Raw genomic sequence first — 23,707 nt, forward strand, 5'->3', positions numbered from 1 at the left:
GGTTAGATTTTATTGAAGGGTTTGTCATGATTATAGACAAAGTTCCAACAAGGTCAACATCAATGATCTGAAGGCATGAGCAGGTAAGCTGAAGAGAGATCAAGAAAATTGTCTAAATGTTGCAGGGAAGGTAATTCTCACGGCTGTCTCTGCCACCAGACTAACTTCCATTAACATAGTTAGAAACTCTCTGATATGAGGAAAATTACTATAACTTCAGATATTACTCTAAGGAGTTATTGCTGTGGAATAGGAATAAAGAGATGTAGATAAATCTGCTGATGTTCTCTGTTTCCACAAACATGTGCACAGAGGACCAGAAAACTTTGGAAATCGTGCCTGATACAAGGACTGAGTTCAGCAGCAGTACTTCCTGAGTGACTAAAGCTATGCCATCAGGGATGTTCCGGTAGATATCTGATGTGGCTTGTAGACAACACTTAGAATCCAGAGGCGAGCTCTCGAAGGGTAGATCTGATGAAAGATGAAGATTTTCTGGACAGGTTACTGTTACTGAAACATCACTATACTACATCTAAATACCTTGGTAGGTGCTGAGAATAACAGGTATGAGCATGCCATGATCCCTTCCCTATGATTAATCCTGGCCTGGTCAATTAAATATGGAGACAACAGTAAAACACAGCTCAGCATAATAACCACTAGCATCCATCCAACAGACACATAGGAGTAGCTGAACTGAGTGGGGGCATCTGTGATGAACCCACAAGAAATCCAAGCACCAGACAGAAGTAAGGCCCAGAAGTCAGTGTGAGGGGAGCTATTGGCACTTCAAGCATTGGCCATTCCAGTTCTTCCCAAAGCCCAAAGTGAGTCCTTGGGCACGGGGCAGAAATTAGTAACAGCCTGGGTGATGGCTTACATGTAAAATACAGGTTACAGATGGGAACTTGAGCTAAAGCTCAAATACAAACCCATGGGGAACGCGCGAATGTCAGCACACCAAGGTTGCTCAGTGGAAGAAGCACCTAAAATAAGATGATTATAAGCAAGAAAAACAGGAGAAAAGAAACATAGCGTCAATGCCATGTGTGGAATGCTGAGAGCAGCTTTCCCGGGATCCCATGTCCCTGCCAAACTGACACGTTCACACCCATTTCTGAATACTGTGTTTTCCTGTCTTACTTTCAGAACTGGGTCTTTTCTTATAGTTCAAATGTTCTCCCCTCCAAATGGCATAAAGCCCCAAATTTAGTTTATCTCTTTTGATCATTTTATAGTGCACCTTGCCACAGTAATAAATGGCAACAAAATAGAAAATGGTGTTTCTTTCTGGTTTTCTTACATTTACTAGTAAGTCAATGTAAGAAGCTTACATTAACTTCAAGCCATTCATAAACATCTTTCCGTCAGCTTCCAGTCCTGCCAAGATACGATCCACACCTCACTGCTGAGAAAGAGCCAGACATACATATGTCCATAACGGTAAACTTAAAAGGCTGAGCAGAATTCTGACATATAAACCCCAAAGAACAAGATCAAATATGTACGCCTGTCCATCTGTTTCCCTTCCTAGAAATAATTCCCTAGGACAAGTGCTGGGGGTCTTCCTTCACACTGCCCTACCAGGACTCATAAAATCCTACAAACAGCATTCTAGGGACGTAACAGCAGGGCGAGGCTGTATCTGTGGCTCCAGGGAAAGTTCTCTGCCTGCTCCTGCCTCATAAGGAACATCAGTGCTTCATGGAAACACAGGGGCAGGCCAAGGAAGTCCTACAGTCTCCCCATTCCACCCGTGGAACTCAGAGGGAACAGTTCTATAAGCAAACGTGACCCTCACAGAATAGGTGCTCAGCTCGAAGAAGCCACATCCCTGCCTTTCAATCAGCCCATGAAAGAGAGTCATCCAAACATGGAGTCAGCCATACTTTAAAGAGTCCTGCATTGTTGACGTCACTAATGGCAACACTAAGCTGGAAACCACAGCACTCAGGAGCCTGTAGCATTAAGCAGGCCTTGTTCTGGTTTATTCGGTTCCTATGACAAGTACCCTGACCAAGAGCAACTTAGGGGAGCAGTTTATTTCAATTTCAATTCCCAGATCACAGTCCATCATTGAGGGAAGCCAAGGTGTGAACACAAGGCATGAACAGTAAGGCAGGCCTGCTAGCTTTTCTACCTAATGCCTCTAACCAGAGAACTCACTCTCAGCCAAGGAAGTACAGCAGAAACCACGGAAGATGCTGGATGGCTACTGTCAGATGTACCAGGTAAGAGCAGCAGTGAACTTCACAGATTGTTGCATGTAGAAATGTGCAGCACTATTGCAGGGGGTGAGCGGCTGTGCACCTCCCCCACAGCAATGCTGACAGGAACTCCTGGGATCCCACCTGTGGTATCTCATTAGGGATAACCACATATTCCAACTTAGAGAAAACCAATCCAGAAATCCGAAACTTGAAATACTCCTGGTTTAAAGGCTCTTCAGCCTGTAGTACATGACAATATATGAACATTTATCAATTTATAATAAGCTGTATATATAATATATATAACTATATACATATATATAACTATATATATAGTTTATAAGAGCCGCACACATATGTTGCAATTCTGTTTCTTATCAGCATCTATTTTTTCCTTACTAATAAGATTTTCTTCTTTGCTAGGGAATTTACCATTCTCATTCTTATCTTGGGTCGGTATTCCTCCCCCACCCCTCCCCACCCACTTCCACACTTTCCACACAACACTTTGCTATAGTGGGAAACTAAGCACTTTCCTGTTCTCCGGGCCTTTCTCCTCTGTCAATGAAGCAAACTGTTGTCTTCTTCTAGGCTTCACCAGATAAACATCGGCCAGCACTGCAGCATGCTCACCAGAAATGGGCCTTGACTGCTACAGAGACCCACCAGCAGATCAATGAACCAAAACAGGTAAGGTTCTGCACTCTCCATCAAACATTGCTACAGCTAGGATTTGCTTCTAGTGATGACCCAGGTCCCCTGAAGCAGGCCAAGGATTCAACCAGCCTTGGATCTCCAGTGCCTTCCAAGATTGGCTTTACCATCCTTGCATTCGGGCCGAGAACATCATTAGGAATGACAGGGCACCTGCAAGTGTGGAGCTGGAACTGACCATCCAGAACCTTCTCCCAAGGAATCAGACTGCACAAGCCTGTGGGACCAGCTGCTGGTCTGTGCCACACAGTGTCCAGCTGCAGGAGCCACTCTCTTTTGGGAAGGCTCACACAGGGAGTCCCAGGCCAGCGTTTGAATTGCTGGCTTCCTTCCTCCCTGACCTCTTCCTTCCCACTGTCACGCTCATAGGAACTGTGGGTGACAGCTATTACTATGTGCACATGTTAACTATGAAACAGCATTGACCATCCTCTCCTAGTACATATTAAGCTATTTGGGGGAATAACAATTTCTTCTTTAAATATTATAAAATATTTTCACACTAAAAGAATAGACATTTCCAATTAAAATTCAGAAATTAAGACTTTCTTCTTAAAATATTATTAATTAAAAAATAAAATTGTCTTATTGTAATTAAATCACAAATAAATTCATTACATACCTACATTTGTCCAGTCCTAAGACTGTGTGTCCCAGTGAAGTCTCCTGTAGTCAGAATGACTGTGAAGGCACGGGGCTCCACACCTTCTCTATCCATTCCATTTTTTAAATGTATTTGTGTTTTTGTGGTTCTTGCTATTTCAATACCTATAAAGTTGAACTCATTTATTCAACACAAAAAAGAAAAAATCTATGATAAAGAGAAAGAATAGCTATGTCCCCATATATAAGGACCCTAGCCTGTCACATATACATTTGTATAAGTAATGGAGTGAGTGTCTCAGAAAGACCAAGAAAGGGTAAATTTATGTCATGAGGAAAGGGGAATGCATTCAAAATAGACTGGCTCATGAAAGGGATTTAAATAGATAACTTTTCAAAGATCTTAAAAATCTCTAAAACTTGGACTCTGATTCTAAAATGTGTATGTAGTCCCAATATATTTTTAATTTCAGTGGTTTTTGTTCTACAGATTTAACAGAGTCAAGGACTAACTATGCAACCACAATGTTACATCCAAACATGAAGTGGCATTTGTCACAGTAATAAACAGTGTGGCTTCTGTGTGGTACGGATCATTTTTAAATGTTTTACATAAACTGTCTTCCTTTCAATATGAGAAAAACCCTGTGATGGAGGTATGTGGGTTCAGCCACTTGGGGAAAGTCACAGCAGCTAGAAGATGTAAAATCAAACTTCAATTGTGACTCTGGAGTCATCACTCCTAAAAAAAAAAGAGTCCTGAGGAAAAGAAGGCGTGGTGGTTCACCCTTAGCACTCAGGAAGCAGAGGCTGAAAGTTTGCTATGAGCTTAAGGCCAACTGAGGCTACATAATGACATAATGAGACAGGGGAGAGAGAGAGAGAGAGACAGAGACAGAGAGAGAGACAGAGAGACAGAGACAGAGAGAGAGAGAATAAATTAACTAGAAACAAAATTTAGAATCTTTACCTAATTGCTAATTGAACACATTTTGAAAGTTTAATTTTTAAGAAGTTAAATGTTGGGGTGCTAACTAGCTATAAAAACTACTTGGTTTTACTAAAAGAGTTACTTAGTGTGTGTGTGTGTGTGTGTGTGTGTGTGTTTACACACATGTGAATGCAGTTCCTGGGGAGGCCAGAAAAGAGCAGCAGATTCCCTCCTGAGCTTGAGTTATAATGGTTGTGAGCCACCTGATGTGGGTGCGGGCATTCAAACTCTGGTCCTCTGGAAGAGCAGCAAGCACTTTTAACCACTGGTCACTTTCTTCAGCTCTTAAATCCTTGATTTTCAGTAGGTCATATAGGGTAATGAATTTCAAAATTGCTAAAGACATGGCAAAAATACAGGCTGTCAAGCTATTACCTTTCAGCAAAGGTTTGTGTAGTTCAGACCTGTATGTGGGTATGCCACAGCCACTCAATTTGAAGGGCAGTTCATTGCTGCAAACAATGGAATTGTTTTTTCTCTACTTTGCAGGGTGAGATCACTGAATTCAGAGATCTTATTACAGGTTACAAAAAACAAGTTGTTGGCATTTTCTGGACAAGTCTACATCCAATAAACTCCCATCTTTGGCTTCAGAGTAAAATCACATTTCAATGATTGCTCTGAGGAGCGTGACTCCCACTCCCCCCAATAACGCCAAAGGGTATTCAGTCATTTACAACATGCTTCCATGGAGATGATTCAGTCCTAAACTCAAGTGTCAGAAAAAGCAGGAAAATAAAGATCTCAGTCTGAATGAGAAAGGCTCTTTCCAAAGAACCTACTTCTTGGCACCCAGGTGAGTGAGAACCTCACACTTTAAGGATTTTTAAAAAGCAATTGTTTCTATCTGGGTGCATTAAAAAGCATTAGATGATAACCTACCCAAGCAGGGATTTGCATTTTATAACTTGTATTCTATTGTTGAGGGATTTGAAATTTTCGGCTCAGCATTTTCCAATCTCTAGAGAAAAGAGGCAATACAAATTCAAAATAGACAAACTCAGAAGAGTGTATTTGGTGATAGTTTTGATTTCCTCATATGCCTCCTGATTGGTCCACAGACATTAACTCATTTAATAAATTTATTTCAGAAAAGGAGCTAATTGATCTGTAGTGAATGCAGCTATTTCTTACTCTGCCAACTCCATGCTCTCTGAATTCTCCATCAAACAAAACCTTATTTGGAATGTCACAAACATGCCTTCTTTGATTTGATGTTTCACATCTTTGCCTACCCCTGATTTTATGACATACTACATGTGATGATTAATTTCCTAAGACTTGAGAGTACCAGCCCCATTGATTTCCCAAGGTAGTCCCTTCAGTAACTGGAGTTTACAGAGGCATTTTCCAAGAGGAACAAACAGAAGTATAAACTTTTCCTTATGATGTTCCTTAGGGCTGAGCAATGGCCCAGTTAGCAATGTGCTTACCATGCAAACATAGGACCTGAGCTCAAACCCCCAAACCATGTTAAAAAAAAAGTCAGGTGTTTATTCCAGAACTGGGTTTGCAGAGATCAGGAACCCTGGGGCTTCACACCACTCAGCTTAGTCTAATTGTCAAGGTCAAGACCAGGGAGAGGTCCTGTCTCCAAAACCCAGGAGCATGGCTCCTGAGAAATGACATCTAAGGTTGACTTCTGGCTTCCAGAAGCCTATATACACAGGTGCATTCCCCCTGCCCCTCCACTACCCCCTCCCACACACAAGTATGCACACATGCACACACGCACCAACACCAGTATGAAGAAACAGAAAAAAGAACTAAAAAGAATGAAACTGTGCTGAAGTTTAGAAAATTATCTGCGAACAACGTAAAATGCTCTCTGTCCGCAGCAGTTCAACTTTGTTTTCAAATAACTTTTTCAGAAGTTGCAATATTCTATCTCTAAAGGTTGAGAGAACTCTGCATACGAAATTATGTCTGTGGTAACTTGTGGTGGGTATTGTGTTCCCTGAAATATTGTGTGTTCCCCGAAATAAACATATCTGGGGTCAGAGAACAGACAGCCACTAGAACAAAGCCAAAAATGGTGACTAGGAAATATGAAGAGTAAGCCCTAACAGAAGTTGGGCAGTGGTGGTACACACCTTTAATCCCAGCACTTGGGAGGCAGAGCCAGGTGGATCTCTGAGTTCAAGGCCACTTTAGAAACAGCTAAGCATGGTGACCCACACCTTTAATCCCAGAAACCCAACCTTTAATCCCAGGGAGTGGGGGCAGAAAGAGAAAGGTATATAAGGCGTGAGGACCAGGAATTAGAGGAGAGAAAAGCATGTAGTGAGTTAAGCATTTAGTTAGTTAAGCATTTGGCTGGAGAAGTATTCGGGCTTTGGAGCAACACAGTTCAGCTGAGAGCCTTTGGGGTGAGGACACAGAAGCTTGCAGTCTGAGGAAACAAGACCAGCTGAGGGACTGGTGAGGTGAGGAAACTGTGGCTTGTTCTGTGTCTCTGATCTTCCAGCAATCACCCTAATAACTGGCCTCGGGTTTGATTTCATTAATAAGACCTTTTAAGATTCCTGCCACAGTAACTTCTGGAATTAGGGAAAGAGAGATAGGGAGATGGAGAGAGGGAGGGAGAGAGAGAGAGAGAGACAGAGAGAGAGAGAGAGAGAGAGAGAGAGAGAGAGAGATTGAGAGAGAACCCCAAGGGAACTGGAACTACACTGAAGAGCTAAAGCACTCTGGGACACTGGGATGCATATACATCTACATTAACTATATGTGCTAGAGTTACAGGAAGACTCAGAAGCAGTGTTAAATGCACCATCTGGATCCCTGTAGAATGAACTTTTACCTGATGGTTAGTGGCAATTTATTACTAAACACTAGAGAGAAGTGTGAGCTATTTTGGACTCAAATAGGACATTACCCATGCAACAAGACCAGTATTCACTAAGCAACACACCCACTGAGCAGGCAAACACACCTCTGGCTGCACAGTCAAGAGCCACAGCGTCATGTTCCTGTCTGTGAACTGAAGCACTTCCCACTCCTTCTGCTAGGCTCCCTCACAACTTCTTTCTTCTAGGAAACCAGTCACCAATGGATCTTCCAAAACTATCAATCCATGACCTTTTCAACCTTCTTATCATGAAAACAGTATGTTACATCTTCATATATCCACAAATCCTGCGAGTAACCACATCTCTTCTGAGCCTATCCTGAGAGAACCCAGTGTCCACAAAATGACACAATGATGGTGCACACATGTTTAACCTTCTGTGCCATTTCATCTTTGGGCACATTTTGTGTGTGCATGCCTTACTGAAATTTAGTCTGTGACTACTGAGAACACAGACCTCTGTCTTTCCAATGACGTCCATAGTTTTATATAAAGCCCATTCCTCCTCTCCAGAGGCCGTTGCAAATTCTGGCAATAGAAGAATCTTAGGGCAGAGGATCCCTGCTCCCTCTTGGTTGACTGTGTTCATTGTCATAAGCCAGCAGCTGCTGTCACCTTCTGCCCTGAGAAGAACCAGAGCGATGACGCCTGTCTCCACACCCGCTCTTGCTCCCCTGCACACATAAAGGCACTGTTGATCCTGACACTGGAATGCCAATATTAGTTACTTGGAGAACTGTTCCGTGTCAAGAGACAATTTAATTCTCAGAACTATCCCACTTTGCACTGAAATACCATGACAGCTGCCTTAAAAAGTTGCCCCAAATGCTTTATGTGTCATGTCTGGCTTATTCATGGAAAGTATCAAACTCCACGGTGTTTCCAGTGATAACTGTGAATATATCTATTAGGGTGACAATCACAAATATATCTCATGATATCTTATTATACAGTATGGTGACCATAAATTATGCACACTGCACACCTCCTCATCCAAGTTAAGGAATAGGAACCAAACTAGCTGTGGGGAATTTCCAACCAGGATAGATCAATTAGCCAATTGCTTATTACGAAAAAGAAAATTCAATAAGGAGAGGGGAAAACTTGCAAATCTGCAGTCTCTAACAATGTGGATTCTTGTCAGAACACATTTATTTCTGAAGCTGTTCTTTGTTCTGGTTTCATTTTTTATTTTTTCTGAGACAGAGTTTCTCTGTATAGCCATGACTGTCCTGGAACTTACTCTGTAGACCACTCTGGCCTCCAACTCACAGAAATCTGTCTGCCTCTGCTGGGATTAAAGGCATACACCACCACTGCTGGGCCTGTTTGTTTTTAAAAGTTTTTTTTTTTTTTTATTTTAATTCTGTGTATATGAGTGATGTGCCCATTAGTGCACTGCCTGCAGAGACCAAGAGAGGGTGTCATATGCTATAGATCTCGAGTTCCAGGTAATTGTGAGCTGTCCAATGTGGGTGCTGGGAACTAAACCCAGGTCCTCTTCAAGAGAAGCAAGCATTCTTGACTGTCAAGACATCATTCCATACCTTGTTTTGTTTCTTATTTAAAAAGACAGGAAAGCAGGGTAACTGAGCATACACAGTTGTGAGGTCATGAATGGAGGAAGATGTTCTATCTTGTCTTGGTGCAAAAATGAGAGATGAAATGTCTGTTTCAATACATTGAAAAGGGTTGTTTCCCAACACTTCTCTTTGTGCAAATTCTATGGAGGGTGTCAGGGCAAAAACAGCTACAAGGGTAGTTTTTCCTACAATGCTACATACATGGTAGCTTACATTCTCTTCTATACACAGGTACCCACAAGCTTTCATGCAATCAACTATTTAACAAAATCTTTTTTATTTAAACATTTTTTTACAGAAATACAAATGGATTGAAAATCTCATGTTACTATCATGGTTCCATACAGATACCATAGGTCTAAAGTGTCACAAGATATCTCTGAATGGTGTTTCTGTACTGAATTAGCTTATGCCTAGATTTCCCTCTTTACCCAATCCACACACACATGTATATATCTCTCTCAGGTGCTGTGTAATTAAAGGATACTGTAAAAATATTATATATGCATATGCTTGCACAAATTAAGCCCATTTTGTTTATTCATGAATACCTTGATTTTTATTTATGTATTTATTTTTTTGAACAGCAGAACTCATACAGAAAGGTCATGGAGAGTAGTCCTGTGAAAGTATTTTAACATAATTTGTATCAACAACATTCTGTAAGTACAAACTTAAGAAATGTTTCCAAAGAACTTCAAAGTTACTTATGATACACAGCATAAAAAAGGCTATAGAGAGAGGGGCAGGTCACAGAGAAGAAGGTCATAAAAGGGGAAAGGTCATAGAAAGAGGTATTAGAGAGAGATGGGTCATAGGGAGGGGTGAGTCATAGAGAGGAGTAGGTCATAGAGAGGAGTGGGTCATAGAGAGGGGTGGGTAATAGAGAGGGGTAGGTCATAGAGAAGGGTGGCTCATAGAGAGGGGTGGGTCATAGAGAGAGAGATAGGTTATAGAGAGATAGGTCATAGAGAGAGGTAAGTCATACAGTGAGATGCAAAAAGAGGGGTGGGTCACAGAGAGATGTGTCATAGAGAGGAATGGGTCATACAGAGGAGTGGGTCATAGAGAGAGATGGGTCATAGAGAGGAGTAGGTCATAGAGAGAGATGCATAGAGAGGAGTGGGTCATAGAGAGAGGTAAGTCATAGAGAGGAGTGGGTCATAGAGAGGAATGGGTCATACAGAGGAGTGGGTCATAGAGAAAGATGGGTCATAGAGAGGAGTAGGTCATAGAGAGAGATGCATAGAGAGGAGTGGGTCATAGAGAGAGGTAAGTCATAGAGAGAGGTAGATCATAGGGAAAGTTCACAGAGAAGGAAAGTTCACAGAGAACGTAAGGTTTTAGCAAGAGGTAGGAAATATAGAGGCTCTTTTTTTCCTAATGATTAAAAGTTCCCAGACTATTGGTACAGTTAAGAGAATCCTCTCCGATGAACAGAAAGGAGACCTCGCTAAGCCTGCTGTGAGTGTCAATGTGGCCGCATATTCAGATGAAACCTGCAGGAAAATGGTAGAGAAATATGAACTGCCAAGAGTTTTAACACTGAGCCTCCTAAAATGGATGCTTAGCCAGGGACAGGGTCCAATGCATTACAATGGGATATATCAAAAGCCATTATCCAGGGACAGCTGATGACAACCCGGCTCAGAGAAGGGAAATGAAACCGCTGACTTCACATTAGCCACAGAAGGAAAAACCACACTGGTAACAACAACAGCAAAAGTAATTGTCTAAAAACAACAGACACACAAACACTGCCCCAAATCTACAAACATACCAAGCTCCATTATAATCCAGAAGACCAAAGGAGAGAGAATACACAATGCAGGAAGAGGCTTACAAAAGGGGCCATTTATATACCTATTGTTAGCAGAGAAAGGCCAAGAGGCAACACTTAGCATAGTAGTGATTGGGACCAGAGAAGGAGCAATGTGTCCCCATTGACTCCCAGATGCGATTTAGAGCCCCATGCAGTTTTTCCTGCATACTGAAAACAAGGCAGAAACCTAAACTCATTATCAACTATTTAGCCTGTGTGACAGTACCCAAGCAGAACCTCTGAGAATTTGGGCCTAGTGGAAGGTGATTGGATGACCGAGACCATTGTCTACAGAAGACATTAATGCAGCTCTCACAGGATTCTCAGTTCCCACAAGAGCAAGTTTTAGACTAGGACCAGGCAGATCCAGCTCCTGTATCTCTCCTCAGGAAACATGCCCGCCTTGTTGCAGGCAAGTGTCTTCAGAATCCTTTCTCTGGGTAGTGGCGCACGCCTTTAATCCCAGCACTGGGGAGACAGAGGTAAGTGGATCTCTGTGAGTTTGAGGCCAGCCTGGTCTACAAAGTGAGTTCCAGGACAGGCTCCAAATCTACACAGAGAAACCCTGTCTCAAAAAAAAATAATAATAATAAAATAAAGAAAGAAAAAAAAAAGAAAGAGAATCTTCTCTGGAAACTGTACACAGCAAACTGTTGCTCCCAGTCTTTCTACCTTTAAAATAAGGCACTTAATCAACCTTTGTTGTTTGTAAAGTGGGCAGCTTCAGGCACTCTGTGATGGCCAACACAAACAGGATGACAGTGACACACAATATAACCCAGGTATTTCTAAAAATGACTATTTTCCCTTAATAGTTAAGAGTATAGTAAATAACAAAAATAGAATAAAATGGATAAGCAAAACATGATATTCAGAAAAAGTAAAAAAGAAAAAAAAATCTTTTGCAGACCAAGATAAAGTGGTGACTTGTTTGTTACTAGACAGCCCTGCTTTATGTAGACAGGTTTTATTTAAGAAGCTATGTCATAATGAAATGATCTCACCCTGAAATAGCAGCACAAACACACATGAGCATTTAAATTTAATAGGCAAAGGTATACAGGCAAGCATGCTACTGTAATACAAAATGTGGCATACGTGTTACTTTTTCACTTTAATATTGAAACTAAAATACGAATATAGGCATTCATTTACTGAACAACACCAGATAAAATACTCTCAGTCCCTGATATGAACAAGAATGTTCTTAATCACTGAGGCAGGAACCCCCTGCCACAATACAGTGCCATGTATGACCTGTATGACTATATAAATATAGAGATAAGCATAAATTTTAAATATGTCACTTTGCTTTGGAGTATAGATACTGCTATTCCAGATAATTCCTATAGTCCAAGAGAGTTTGAAACGTCTTGTATTTGTTTAAAGCAGTTGTGCTCCCCACCCTGCACAGGGGCACGTCAAGGAGGTAAGTTGAGGATATCATATTCCTTTCTCTGCATTCTGTTGATTACAAGCAAGTCAATAAACCCAGATCATCTCAAGAGAAGGGAATTACGCCAAAGGATGTGAGCACCAGGAGCCTGACCAAGATCGACAGTGTCATATGTCAGCAAATGTAACATTAGAAACTTTAATCAGTTACTTTTCCCAAAAGATATTTGAGAAAAGGCAGTAATTGTTCCATTTTACCTTATTCCATGAGACTATTTTACACTCTGAGATCAAATTTACAAGTCTGGGGTGCAGACAGTGAAATTACACATCACACAGAGAAGAGTCAGAGAAAAGGTTTAGTGGGTTGATTTGGTAGTGGGCAGCATTCTGATAAAAGACAGCATGAACCAAGACGGGCACACAAGAAGGAAAGTTAACAGACTAGACCAGAAAGGGTCCTGGGATTCTGTACAGAACACACCTGGGAAAAAGGCTGGAAGATGGAGTGGTAATGGATGTCAAGCTAAGTCAGAGAGGGCCATTGAGTATCCCATCCAACGAGACAAAAGGAAATAAAGCAAAGAAGAATCACAGAAGTCTGGAAATGGGAGTTAGGTGGCCGTAAGATGACTTGGTACCAGGCCCCTCCAGGAAGAGGCAGCCAGGTAGTCTGAAGGCATGGAGGGTGGGAAGGGAACAGAAGCTCCTGAAACACTGGGGTTCTGCAGCCTCCCTCCTTGACCATGCTCCCTCCAAGCCTGTCATGTTTAGCTTACATCTCTCTCTCAATACATTTTCAATATCTCATATCTCTGCCCAGATGACTGGATGGCATGGCAAATGCCACATGTCCCTAATTTTCTAACCTCTCCTTTCTCATACTTTTCTGCTGTTATCAGGACCAAAGATTGATGCAGTGACTCAAGACAGAGGTTGGAAATCTGCACCTGGGTCCCCCCAACTCATCTTTCATTCAGCCCTTGTCAACATCCACCTCCTCAAGCCTTCCAGTCCCCAAGTCCCTGGCTTGCTTCATCTCCTCAGGAAGTCTTATAATAATACAAAAGATTCCTGAGTCAACCATGGGCATGCCCCTGCAGCTTGTCCTGTCAAGGCCTGGGTGTAGAGGAATATCTTTGATGGATTTTCACTATCAGAAACAAAATGAAGAGATCACAAGCCACAAGACTGGAGTTGGGTTTTCCCACCAGTCTGATAAAATCATGACCTGTGAATCAACAATTACACTATTATGACTGATTATGTTATTACAACACAATTATGCCCATAATTATGTTAAGCAGAAGGAAGCTCAGAGAGTGATGGCTTCTGGTGTTTGGAGGAGACTGCTCTGATGTTTGTCCATTGTGTGATCAGGCCTCTTCAAGGATGCTAAAGGGCTCCTGGATTTTCACGAGGGTAACTATCCAAAATGCCAATCCCCAGGACTGATCCATGGTGTTTTGTGAGAAGTATGGTCATTCCATCGAAAATATGGGGTTTGCACATCACTTCCAAACCATCAGAAGCATTGAGAAAAATCAGTTTCATTTTAAATGCCATAAGTAGATAGAAGCTAACCAGATGAATGGAAGGAGTCTTGTCTTCTTTGGCTACAAAGCTCAATCATTTCCTGCCTGGGAATATCCACAAGAGGAAGAGACAAAGACTCCCATGTAGCTAGAGTTTTCCTGCCTGGCCCACAGTCAGGACAAATCTCTCTCACCCGTCAGGCCCATAGATGCTCAGACCCAACCAAGTAAACACACAGAAACTTATATTGCTTACAAACTGTATGGCCATGGCAGGCTTCTTGTTATCTACTTCTTTTATCTTAAATTAACCCATTTCTATTAATCTATAACTTGCCACATGGCTCGTGACTTACCAGTACCTTACATCTCGCTTGTCATGGCGGTGGCTGGCAGCTCTCTCCGACCCAGCCTTCTACCTCCCAGAATTCTCTTCTCTGCTTGTCCCACCTATACTTCCTGCCTGGCTACTGGCCAATCAGCATCTTATTTATACAGAGTGATATCCACAGTACTTCCCCTTTTCTTTTTTTTTTTTTTTTTAAAGGAAGGTTTTAACTTTTACATAGTAAAATTACATATAACAAAACAATTGTCAAGCAAGAATTACAGTTACAATATCTAGTCTATTTGTTTTGGCAAAATTAAACAAAATATTCTATCTATCCTATATTCATGAGTCTAAGGTTTCATATCTAACAGAGCGATATCCACAGCACTCAGCTGTCCTCAAATAAATAAGGGCTGTTGACACCACTTGGTTGGTAGAATGTTTGTCTAGCAGGAAGGAAGTCCTAGGCTTCATCCTTAGTTCCATAAAATCAGGCATGGTGGCCCACATATATAATCCCAACATTCAGGTGGTAGAGGCAAGGGTTCACAGTTCACTTGGAAAGTAGAGGAAGTATAACCACAAATAAAAAGTCTTTATCTTCAGCTACATAGCACATTGTGGGCAAGCCTGGGCTTTCAGATGATTACTCTGAAGTTGTCTTATAGTATGATGGTATATGAACACAGTCCTGTAGGTGTGTGTGATGCCCTGAAAGTCAGCCATTTAAGAGAAAGAGAAAGAACAAGAGAGGAGATGGCAGCTTCCTTCCTCTCCCTGACACAAGTTACCTGCTCTCTTTAACCACCAGTCTTAATAACATTTCATCTTCGCTCCAGATGCTGTTTGCAAGGATGCAGAGGACCACTGGACGAGCTGCAGTGGTTCCCTGAGTCTCAGGTTTGCACATATGGATGCTTATGTCAGAGTTCCACCATGCATCACAATTCTGTGGAGAGTTTGGGATTTCCTGAATTTCACTCTACATCAACACCTGTTTTCATTTTCCCAGTTTTCACTAAAATTTTGTCATTTGCTAACCATCTATTCTTCACAAAAGAATGAGTAGGGCTTTATTGAGGGACTCAAAAGTGCACAAAACACTTGTATTCTTTCTAAAGAGTCTTGCTGGTTGGTTTTGTATCAGCTTGATACAAGCTAGGGTCATCTGGGAACCCCAATAGAGAACTCCATCAACCTGGCCTGTAGGTGCATCTGGGGGGCATTCTCTTGAAAAAATGATTGATGCAGAGGGTCCAGGTCACTGTGAGCAGATGGTTCTAGGTTGTATAAGAAAGTGAGCTGAGTGAGCCATAGAGAGCAAGACAGTAAGCAATGTTACTCCACAGCCTCTGCTTCAGCTCCTGCCCCCAGGTCCCTGCATGGAAAATGAAATAAACCCTTTCCTCCCCAAGTTGCTTTTTGTCCTGGTGTTTATTACAGACATAGAAAGCATGCTAGGACAGAGTTTGAATGTATTCATGGTAGGTTTCAGTGGGAGGATTGACTGAGTACCAGGCATTGTGCAGAGGACTGTACACGTCACCTTTCTAACATCCCAGTTAATGCTATAGTGATCCTCAGGAGCAGTTCTTCTTATTCCAAATTGGAGAAGGTATGTTTTGAAGAGATTGCAAAGTGTTGGTAGAGAAGTCACTGCAAGGCTTTCTAACGATGGAAATCAGAACACAATACTTTTCAGTATGGTGTTTGGGCATGCTGAGCCCTTTGAGCCAAAGGAGACAAGTCCCAGGAAGTTACTTCAGAGATGATGTCCTTCCAGCCTTCCACTGTTCCTGCCTACCTGCCCAAGCCTGGTAAAAGGAAGGGTTTTCTGTGGTGCTCTTCTATCTAGCCCAAAGCAGGATCTACCAGAAGAGACACAGATGCCTTCAACCCTTCAATCACATGGTTGTATTTGCTGTTATTGTTGTTTGGTCTCATCCTATGGCCCAGGCTGGCCTCAAACTCCTGCCACCCCTCTGCCTTGGGTTCCTAAGTACTGGAATTACTTGTGTGTGCTTTCATGCCCACCTGACTTAAGATGACATTGAGTGGCAGAACTCTGAAAAGGCTGAAGCTAGAACACCTGGGATCCAGAGAACTCTGCCCCACTCCACTGTCCAAGCCTGGGCACAGTCACCTCATCTCAGTCTCTGAGGACCCAAATTGCCTGCATTCCCTCTTCCCTTCTCTTCTCTGAACAGCTTAGACAGTTCTGAATTCCTTCTAGGTACTTAGTGTGCACACACTTTCCCATGATCCCCCCAAACATTTGAGCACATTTGTTCCTGTTTCTCTGGATTCTTGTCTACTGCCAGTTCATTTCAGAAGACTAGAACCTTCACAGGGGAAGGAGACAGAGATCTATTGTCCTGAAGTCTGTAGACTAGCTCATGGCCAAAGCTGGCATGGGTATAACACAATAGGATTCTACTGAGACTCAGACAAGCATTGTTAAATTCCTCAGGTGTCTGCCTCTTGTACCATTTACTACCTTGAAAGTAAAGGTCAGAACTGTGAATTGAATAAGCAATAAATGTGAAAAGCCATGCTGTTAAATATATAGAGAAACCGAATTCACAGGTTCTCCCCTCTCTCTGGGCTGTGATTTTCCCAATGTAAACTGCAGAGAGCGGTGGAAAGACTGTTTCGGTGGAGAATGAGTGTTCTACTTAACAAAACGGTCATATTCTGATTTCCTTTTTCCTCGGGGAGCCTTCATCTCAAGATAACTTTTAAATAGAAGCAACCAGCTTTTCAAGCAGCCTGATTATCAATTTACACCTCTCACAGAGGAAGGCCTAGAATTCTATTGTTTTGTTAATTGTCAATTTGCATCTTTGAAAGGTGTTGCATTTTCCCTTCTTTGCAGCAGGTTAAGACTAATTCTGTATGTTAATAAATATTATAAGCACTTTTCACTAACATGCAGTGTGTGAAAAAGTCTGTGATTATTGCAGCTCCTTTTCCCTCTACTTAATTACACATTGGATATTAAAATGGACTTCACCAAAACTAGCTGAACTCTTATTTAGAACATATTTTCACAAAAAAGAAATATTTACTGTTAAATACATGTTTAGAATTTTTTATTTTTACCTTTGATTAATTAATTTAAATTAACTTACTGAGTTATTCATTTATTTTGAGACCAAGAAAGGCCTCATGTAGCCTACGCTGGCCTCACACTTCCTATGGAAATGACCTTGAAGTTCTGATTCTTCTCTTTATGCCACCCCAGCTGCTCTGGGATTACAAGTATGTGCCACCACATTGTTTTGGGTTGCTGGGGATCAAACACAGGTTTTCATGCATGTTAGGCAGGCACATGACCCACTGATCTACATACCAAGTCCAGTCCCATGATGGACAGTGCTGAGGGGCTAAGAACTGAAGCATGGCAGACCCCACCCTGATAGCCATGATTCTGAACTTTAGCAAATTATTTAAAATTATTCCTGCCTTCTTCTGTTAAAAACATAACTTAAAACATATCAAAAGGAGGATGGAAAGTTGACTCAGTGACTAAGGGCACTTGATGCTCCTGCAGAGGACCCAGGATCAGGTCCCAGCACCCCTACCATGGCTCGCAACTGTCTGTAACTCAAGTTTCAGGGGTTCTGGAGCCCTCTTCTGTCCTCTGAAGGCACCAGGAACACACATGGTACACATAACTACACACAGGCAAAATAAATTTATACTCACATATATAAAGTAATGATGAGTCAATATTCAAAAAATAAGTAAAAACAAAATCCATCTTACAAAGTAGCAAGAAAAACAAAAATACATATTGTAAAAGGAAAAAAGGATGGAAAGGAGGCGGCACAGACTGGGAGAAGATTGTCCTTATCATGTATTCACAGGCACTCACTGAGAGAGCTGAGATCCTTGGACACCTGACCAATCCCAGTTCCAGTGCGCAATTCCAAATAAATCGTGAATCTTTGAACTTTTCAAAGGAGGTACTCCTGCTCACTGAATGCTTCCCTCCCCCACCCCAGAAGTGAATCATGGAGTCAAACACTACACAGTAAGGAACTCCTTCTGGAGGCTGTTGTCCAGGATCAAGAGACCAGTACCCATCCCATCCATGCACAGATACTTAAAGGTCATTTATATTGCTTTAAACAGAGCAAGAAGCACACACGCCATAGCTTTAACTCACCAAGTTTGTTTATATCCCTACCTTTCAAAGAAGGAGCTCAGACATGTGCTCTCTCCTAGCTTTCCTTGAGTTCTCAAGGACAGATCCCAAGCAGATAAGATCTACTGCCACAGAAATGTCCACAGAGCAGTCTGCAAAATGTGAATGTCTGATATGCTATTTACTGGCGCTCTGGACTTTCTCTTAAGCTATGTCTGATTCCAAAATGAGACATCGGCTCAGGGATGTGCCCTGACATTGTGGATATTCAAAAGCACTCTTGAAAATATAACACTTAGAAAGGAATATTTTGAAAACACTGAATCAACTTCTTCAGTTCAGCCTGTTCCTATTCCCAGGATTTCTCTCTCTCTCTCTCTCTCTCTCTCTCTCTCTCTCTCTCTCTCTCTCTCTCTCTCTCTCTCTCTCTCTCTCCTTTTCTCTCTCTCTCTCCTTCTCTCTCTCTCTCTCTCTCTCTCTCTCTCTCTCTCTCTCTCTCTCACTCACACACACACACACAAGCACACACACACACTCATACAGGTGCCAGGAATTGACCTCTACCCAACCCTGTATTCTGCAAGAGCAGATAGTGCTCTTAACTACTGAGCCATCTCTCCATTCTATATATCATATACATGTGTGCATATGGGTGTGTGTATGTGTGTGTGCATGCACATATAAATTTTTACATGAATTCATTGTACAGAGTTAATACTGATTCACATGTTTTCTGGTGAAATCTTAGATGGGAAAAACTGTATTTTGGAGGAAAATCAAGAAGAAATGATGACAGTTAATGAGAAGAGAAGTTGTTGGGTATGGGAAACTGAAAAAGTGACAAAGAATTCATTTTTAGCAGCAGAAGACAACATGATATGCCAATAACTCAGCATTACTGAGGTAAATACCATGAGCAGGCAGTGCCCACATTAGCATGAGGAGTCCCCACCTCTGAACTCCTTTAGGAATCCCAGTGTTTGAGGTATTTTTCTTCTTCTTTACTTTTCTCATAGCTGTGACAAAATGCCAAACAGAAGAAACTTACAGAAGGATTTATTTGGACTGTGCTTTAAGAAGGAATACAGTCCACTAAGGCAGGAAGACATGGTCCTGGAGCTTAAGGCAGCTGACCATACAGCACCGTTGAACAGAAGGAGAAACGTGGTCCTTAGGTGGCTTTTCTCCTTGTTTCCTTCTTCATTCAGTCTGGATACAAGGCCTACAGGATGGTGCTGCCCACACTCAGATAGGTCCTCCCTCCTAGGATGAACACAGACGATCCCAGAGGTGTGTCTCCCAGGCAATTCCAAAATCAGTTAACAATGAAGATGAAGTGCCCCAGAGCTATTTTAAGTTCTAAAATGTACACTCTATATTTTAAAGTAGTTCTGACTATAGAGTCTGTATTTTTTTCCCATAACCTATTTATTGAGCATTTAAAAGTTCAGAACAAAAATGTGGCACATGGGCAAAGAGGGAAACCGTGGAGCAAGGTCAAGTGGACCCCTTTCTGCCTTGCCTCTCTTAAGCACAGTTCTAAAGGAATTCCCAGACCTGCCTCACTTGCAAAGAGGTCTTAGGACCTGGCTGTGAGGAGCAAGTGTCACACAGACTCCTTATGTTGACTCTCATGCTTTTCAGGACAATCTGTTGCCCACAGTTAACCAGCTCTTTTCTTAGCATAAACATGCAGTGCCATGGCTCTTCCCTTCAGAGACCCCTGTGCTGCCATGAAACTCAGATTAAGATAATCTGCTCTTCTCCATTCCTTTCTCCTCTGGAGCCTGCCTTGGTGCTATCCTGCAAGATTCTTGTGTGCCCAGTTTGTTTGAACTCGTTTTTGGTGAAACATAATGTTGGAGTGAGGAGTATTTTTAGAGTAGAGTTGAACATAATATTTTATAATGAACTTCCAAGGTTGGCTAAAAGCTGGAGGCTTATGAATGAAATAAATGTAATAACATTATCTAAGAACAGAAAGACTCATTTAAAGCATTTTAGGAAAAATGATTGAAATTACCATTGGGCCAGGCTGCTAGTAGAAATGCTGATGGTGGATGTCCTTGTTTATTTAATTATTGATAGATTTAAAGCCCAAGAAAGTCCTCAGGAGGTCATAAGTCTTCCAATCTTTATGAAGGAAGGGCTGTCTTCAGGCATGAAGTGACCATGTGTCCCTGTGCAACAAAAATGACTAACCATGGCTAGGTAGATGTAGTCTGTGTGTGATATAATGTATACATGGATATACAAGATATAGACATATAACAGATGACTTAAACAAATATAATTACCAAGGCAAAGCATTCAAGGTTTTATCTGTTTTTATTTTGTGTCTGTGAGTATTCTGTCTGCACATATGTCTATACACCACATGTGTACGGTGCCCAAGAGGCACTGCTGCAAGATAGGAGATGGAGACAGGGGAGTCTCCAAAGGCTGCAGGGGAGCCATCCTGGCACAACAGGGAACAAGAAGGGGTGCCCATGTCAAACCAGGTGGGAAATGAGGATTGATGTCTCAGGTTACCTACTCCCTCCACAGGTATAAGACAGCATGTATATATCCCTGCTCACATGTACAAATACAAGCACACACATATGCTCATGTATACACATACACAATAAAAACACAAAAACATTAAGAACCCTACAAAATCCCCTTTAAAATTAGCAATAAAATAATTCTATATAAGTAAAATAAAGAAATGGATACCTGAGAAATAGTAGGGGTTTTGCTTTGTTGACAACTTTGAAAAATCATTTTTCTCCACTTCTGTCAAGAACATAGTAAATTCCTTTCCTACTCACAAGCAGTGAGCAACTATGGGAACTGAACTGAAGCCACAGTATGTGGGTATGACACGGTCAGAAGCTTGCAAAGGTTTCTACCAAGTTTGCCATCTATACTGAAGTCAACGTTGATTGTCAACATTTTCTATCCACAGTCTTAGATTCATGTTGCCCCCTCTTCTGAACATTCCAGAGTTCCCAGGATTGTGTCACATGCAAAGTCCTCTCCTCCGCCTGGCAGGACCTGGTGGATTTGGTACTTTACCCACAAATTCCCCTGTAGATTCAACCCCCACCCCAAACCAAGTAGAAATCCATGTCAGCTTGAAACCCACTTGGCTACAGAGCCCACAAAAGTTCCCTCATAAAACAACTTTTTCAAATGTCATTTGAACTAGAAGCCTGCCATTTCTCCACCCCTGGTTTTAATCTTATCTACTTTCCAGTTTTTATGGACTCCCCTGCTTACTCACTCCTAAGTCCCAGACATGAGTACAACCCAGATATGGGCTGTGCTGTCCTTGTCCCATCTCCTCTCAGTAACCCTCAGAATGCCTGGTGCAGAGTACCTTCTTAAATATATCCAATGCACAAATGCTTATCATTTACTATAAAATCAGGAAAACACTCAGAATTCCTTGTCATTTTAAACATAGTTAACTTGTATAATGGACAAATATGTTAGCTATTGTCAAATGAACTATGAAGCTACTGTCAAATGTGGAACGCCCCACACTCACGTAGCGTCTCCTGTTCCACACTGGTGCTTCATCCTATTGAGGGTGGGGGAGACTTTCTTAAAGGTCACACTGCTTGCAGGCGTATTGTATTCTATCTGCACCGCCCTCCCTTCCACACTTCCAGGGGTTGTGCTTGGCATATCATTTCCACTCTTCTAAAACTGACTTTGGCATTTCCCTATTTTTGTCAGTCCCAGTTGCAAGCTTTTCTCCTCAATAACCTTCTGCTTTGTATCTACAATATGGCGCAGGCCTGTGGAAGATTCTGGGATGAAGGATGCTGGCATCAGAAGTCACCAGCCCACTGAGCTCCTGACCCTCTCAACTGTGCACGAGCAGCCCCCTTCTCTTGAAGGTCCCCGACTCTCCATCTCTCACAAACAGCATCTTTTCCGAGTCCCCCCTGATTTTGTGTGGGAGTTCATTGCATAGGTCTTTGCTCTTCACTGCCTTGTGCTGTGTACCATTCTGCTCTGTGACAGTAGACAGCATTTGTTTGTGCATTTCTGAGGTCTGTCTTGGTGTCTACACTCCTGCCACACCTCACTATTTCCATTTGCATCTACACCGCCATCCTATTGAGACTCTCACATTTGTTTTTATCTCAGTACGTCGCTCAGCACAAATGAGTATCTCATAGGATAACAAAATAATTTCATCTAAAAGTGATCTATGCCTCATGCTCAAATCAGCTCCCGTCTTCTCTCTCCATTTACATGAAATGTCCATTTTTGTTATCTGGGCCCAAATTCTCACCTAAACTGTAATTCTTCTCTGTCCTTCACACCTTGCTTTATTTTGAGTGTGGAATATTCCCACAGGTTTTGAACAGTTGTTCCCAACTGGGGTGCTATTTTGAAAGGAGATAGAAACTTTAGGAAGTGGAGTCCATCAAAGGCTATGGGGCACCAGAGGCAGCGGGCACCAGAGACAGTGGGCCATCAGAGACAGTGGGCCACCATTGGCAGTGGGGTACCAGAGACAGTGGGGCACCAGAGACAGTGGGTCACCAGAGACAGTGGGCCACCATTGGCAGTGGGGCACCAGAGACAGTGGGCCACCATTGGCAGTGGGGCACCAGAGACAGTGGGCCATCATTGGCAGTGGGCCACCAGAGACAGTGGGCCACCAGAGACAGTGGGCCACCAGGGGCAGTGGGCCACCAGAGGCAGTGGGCCACCAGAGACTGTGGGCCACCAGAGACAGTGGGCCACCAGAGGCAGTGGTCCACCAGAGGCAGTGGGCCACCAGAGGCAGTGGGGCACCAGAGACAGTGGGCCATCATTGGCAGTGGGCCACCAGAGACATGGGCCACCAGAGACAGTGGGCCACCAGGGGCAGTGGGCCACCAGAGGCAGTGGGCCACCAGAGACAGTGGGCCACCAGGGGCAGTGGGCCACCAGAGGCAGTGGGCCACCAGAGACAGTGGGCCACCAGAGACAGTGGGCCACCAGAGGCAGTGGGCCACCAGAGGCAGTGGGCCACCAGAGGCAGTGGGCCACCAGAGGCAGTGGGCCACCAGGTGGACCTGTATGTTTTGCTGGTTGTTCCCACTTTCCTTCTATCTGAGACCTGAGTGTGAACATAGGGTGACCAGTCGCCTTGTGCTCCTGTTACCATGCCTTCCCCATGATTATGGACTATCTCCTATTTAAAATGTAACCCCAAATCAATCCTTCCTCTCTGTGGTGACTAATCTTGGTAGTCAACCTGATTGGATCTGGACTCCCATGAGAGATTCCCTTGATCAGGGTATTTGAATTGAAAAGACCCACCCTAACTGTAGGCGAGGCCTTCTAGTAGCAACCCCAATAACCAAACCCGGAATGCCTTCCTTCCTTCTGGGAAGCTTGTCTATCCTACTTCTGCAGAAGTCCTTCATCAAAATCAGAACTTTTCAGGATGATGATGTGGACTGAAAACCAGCAACTCTCCCAGAATCTTCCAGACCTCCAGAGCTCCATTAGGACTTCTGAGACATCTA

Source organism: Onychomys torridus, chromosome 3 (genome assembly GCF_903995425.1).
Source record: "Onychomys torridus chromosome 3, mOncTor1.1, whole genome shotgun sequence".
Classification (NCBI taxonomy): domain Eukaryota; kingdom Metazoa; phylum Chordata; class Mammalia; order Rodentia; family Cricetidae; genus Onychomys; species Onychomys torridus.